The following is a 4,092-nucleotide window of genomic DNA, read 5'->3' as shown; positions in this document are numbered from 1 at the left end:
ACCTTGCACTTAAAGACCTAGATTGCATAGAAATTTACAAATACACCCCTAGCCCTTATTGCAACCCTTAACAACCATGTCTATTTTACACTAAAGTTTAGTTTTTATATCCCTTATTACCTGGATGTCACACAGCTTTCCTTACACTCAGAGCCCGTGGCGTCTCAACCACGGTACTCGTTGCTAGTGGTGGGGTCTCACCAGCTAGTGACGCGGTGCCCACCATGTCGGTGGTCACCATTTGAAGCGTCCCCCCATCAGGGAAGACTTAAAAGCGTTAATTTACCAGTCCCAGGAGGCTGATAACACTTTTATTACAACAGGTGGTACATCACCGTACAACTCTTCGCGGTAATGGGCAGTGAAGCGCCACTATCGCGAGGATTACAACTAAAACCCATACCACTACACTAGTTACGAAAAGAGAATCATCAGAGTCTTGCGCCATGCGGAATCCAGCGGTGACCTCAACCACAGGCAAGACTGGGTGCAGGACGAAACCCTACTCGTTGTCTTCGGGGACGTAGTCTGGGTCTTCCACTGTAAAAGTAAGAAGGGGTGAGTACAAACGTACGCAGCAAGTCCAATCACACCCACGGAGGGGGGGGGGTATAACAGATTTTAATGCACAGGATAATCCAAGGATAAGGTTATAGTTCATTTACGGAAAACTCAGTTGTGTGCAAAGTTTGTTCAAAAACAACTTTCAAAATGAGTTTTCTAATACCAAAAAGCGCACGGTGTCGATCCACACAGGATCCAAGTTTTAAACTGCTACCGGACTCCCCGTCCACCGTAGCACACGGCACAACTGCCGGACACTTTCCAAACAACTCACACCAGCCCATCCATTCCCAGAGAGAAACACTAGTTATGTGACCACACCGTAACTTGCCCAGTACCGTGAGCACGGCTATTCGAATAGATTTTAACTCTGCAGAGGTGTGCAACTTTACCCACAGGTGGGGTACCACAGCACGAACACCTTAGTGCCGGTGCAGATCCCATCGAAGCCCTTACCCACCTTAGCTAGACCTGACTAGCCACCACGGGATTTATCAAGGGGTCATTCGACCTACCACCGAGGTTTAACCGGGGCATAAGTCACACAGAGCTTATCCCATCTCCTTGATCACCCATTGCTCCCAGCTCTCCTGATGGCTATCAGACTAACTAGTGGGGTTAGGCCAAGCCGTTGCCCATACAACGGTCAAGTGGTTTGCACGACAGGAAGCTAGGTGAGATGACACATCAACTCGGTCCTTAGGGGTGACAAGATGGATATCTCCCCTCCACGCTCAACCACACAGGTACGAGCACACCAACGGCAATTCACACAGAAATGCCATCCATCCCGTCCGACTCGTTTCTCAAATCCACATTTTACCCTTTCCCACACACACGCATTTTCTTTATAAAATCAGGTGTTCAAGGTATGGTTATCACACAAGGGTGGCTATCCTACCATGTTTACGGCACGCAAAACCATGCAATTTCATAAAACAGGCCACTGGGTCGTGTTTATAAAAACTAGGATAAAAATATGCATCAAGGGGCGGAATTGAACTTGCCATCGTCAAACCCTTGCGGGAGGTCTTGATCGAAGCACTGTCCCTCGGGTTCGGGGTCGCAAAACTGGTCCTCGGGTGCTTGGTCGCAGTCGGGAACTTCTTCGTTCACTCCGTGTCCTACGACGCAAACAAACAGACATACCATCAAGCGAAAGAACTAAAAGCTTTCATCGTTGAGCTTGAATCGGAAATAATTTAGTTACGGAGTTAGGGGTGCTATCTCTGGGTGGTTTCTTAATGGCACGGCTAAAACTATACTAGAAGCGGAGTGGTAAAGTTTCGGGTCAATCAGAGGTCGTTTCGCACATAAAATGACGCGCTAAAGGTGGTTTCAGGGCTTAAACGGGGTCCAGGGGCCTATTCACAATTATCTAAAAAGGGTAGGGACTTATTTGCGAATGCTAGGGGTATTTAGGGCATGCTAACGGGTGTCGAGTGTAATTAAGTTTACGTGGTGGGGGGACTTGGTTTGAAATATTAAAAAGGGCAAGGTCTCTTTAGCGAAAAGAAGTAATTAAGGGGAGGGGTTCCTTTTGGAGGAATACAGGAAGGGGGAGGGGGTTTTGGGCAAAAACACCCTTTCTTCCTCCTTCCTCCCGCACAGAGCAGAGGAGGGGTAGGGGAAGGGCGCCGGCGGCCAAATCCCGGCCGGCCAGGGCCAAGGGTGGCTCGGGGGTATGGGGGATGAGGGAGAGGGGGGCACGGGGATCTCATCCCCGGCCTCACCTTGAGCCGAGGTGGAGCGAGGGGGCCGGGCGACGGTGGCCTGCAGCGGCGGGTGGTGCGGCACGGGCGGCCGGCGATGGGGGCGCGGGGAGAGGCAGGGGGTGGCGGTGGGAGCTGTGGGGGGGACAAGGGGTGGCGCGGGGCCGATTTATAGGCCGGGGAAAGCAACGGAGAGGCCGGGGGTAGGTGGAAGCCGGCGAGCGGCGTGGGGCGGCACTAATGGCGCTCGGCCGTGGGCTTTCGTCGCGACGCGGCGTGCAGCGGGGGTGCCGAGGTGCCGTACGCGGGACTGTGCCGTCACAGGAGCAAGGAAACGACGGCGCGCGCGGCGGGGCGGAGCGTTGGCGGCGGGCGGCGCGGCGTTGCGGCCGTCCTGACGGCGAGCGGCGCGGCAGGCGGCGCGGCGCGTGGAGCACGCGCAGGGCGTGCACGGCCGGGCGCAGAGGCGTGCGTGCGTGGGCACGGGTGGCCGAGCCCGGGGGCGTGCGTGCGCACAGGGGAGGGAAAGTGGCCGTGGCTCGGGAGCCGGGGTCGGGCGGCGTTCAGGAGCAGAGAGGGGAGGAAAGAAAGAAGGAAGGAAGAAGAAGGGAAAAAGGGAGAAAGGAAAAGAGAAAAGAGAAAAGAAAGAAAAGGAAAAAAAAAGAAAAGAAAAAAAAGGAGAGAGAGAGGGGAACGCGTCGGCGCCGGTCGCGGCGGCGACTGCGGCCGGTCGGCCACGCGCCCTATATTCGCGCGAGGAGAGAAAGGAAAGGTGTCGCGTCGACGCTAATCACAGCGGGCGGCCGCGCGTAGGCGACAAGCCGTCGAGCGACGCGGAACGGGACAGCGGTCTGGTTAGGGTTAGGGTTTTGTTGTCGCACCGTTTTTACGAATTACTCTAGCGTGTGAGCGGTGCGGGATGGTCAGGCTCGCGTCGGCCGTCGGTGTGGCGGTGAAACGGAGGGAGTCAGGGTTTTACGACGGATAAATTTTCGGTTAGGGCACCTTAACGCATAATTTAGAATTCGAGATTTTCGGGACGTCACAAACCTACCCCACTTAAATGAATCTCATCCTCGAGATTCGGCTGATTCTTGAATAGATGGGGAAACTCCTTCTTTAGCGCCTCCTCGCGTTCCCAGGTTGCTTCTTCTATTCCGTGTCTGCTCCATTGAACCCTGCATATCCGCACCTCAGAGTTTCTTGTCCTTCTAGTGACAGTGTCCAGGATTTTGACCGGTACTTCCTGGTATCGCAGATCCGGTTGTAGGTCTATTGTTTCCGCTGGCACATATTCCCCCTCGGGTACTCTTAAACATCTCCTTAATTGTGAGACATGAAATACTGGGTGTATGTCTGACATTTCTTCCGGTAACTCCAGTCGGTATGCCACTGCTCCGACCCTCTTCAGAACTCGGTACGGTCCAATGTATCGAGGGGCCAATTTTCCTTGCACTTGAAACCTTCGCGTTCCTCGAATGGGTGAGACCTTGAGATAAACAAAATCTCCCGGATTGAAACTCATTTCCCGCCTCTTCTTGTCTGCGTAGCTCTTCTGTCAGGATTGAGCCGCTTTCAGCTTTTCGCGGATCTCTGCTACTTTTTCTTCTGCTTCCTTTATAAGTGCGGGTCCAACTAGGGCACGTTCCCCAACTTCCGACCACATCAGAGGAGTCTTGCACTTTCTTCCGTAGAGAGCTTCGAATGGCGACATGCCCAGGCTGGCTTGGTAGCTATTGTTGTACGAGAATTCTGCATAAGGCAGACTCTGCTCCCAGTCCTTCCCGTAGGTTAGGACACATGCTCTCAGCATATC

The sequence above is a fragment of the Panicum hallii genome, chromosome 6 (assembly GCF_002211085.1).
Source record: "Panicum hallii strain FIL2 chromosome 6, PHallii_v3.1, whole genome shotgun sequence".
Lineage (NCBI taxonomy): Eukaryota > Viridiplantae > Streptophyta > Magnoliopsida > Poales > Poaceae > Panicum > Panicum hallii.
This window is presented reverse-complemented; position numbering follows the sequence as displayed.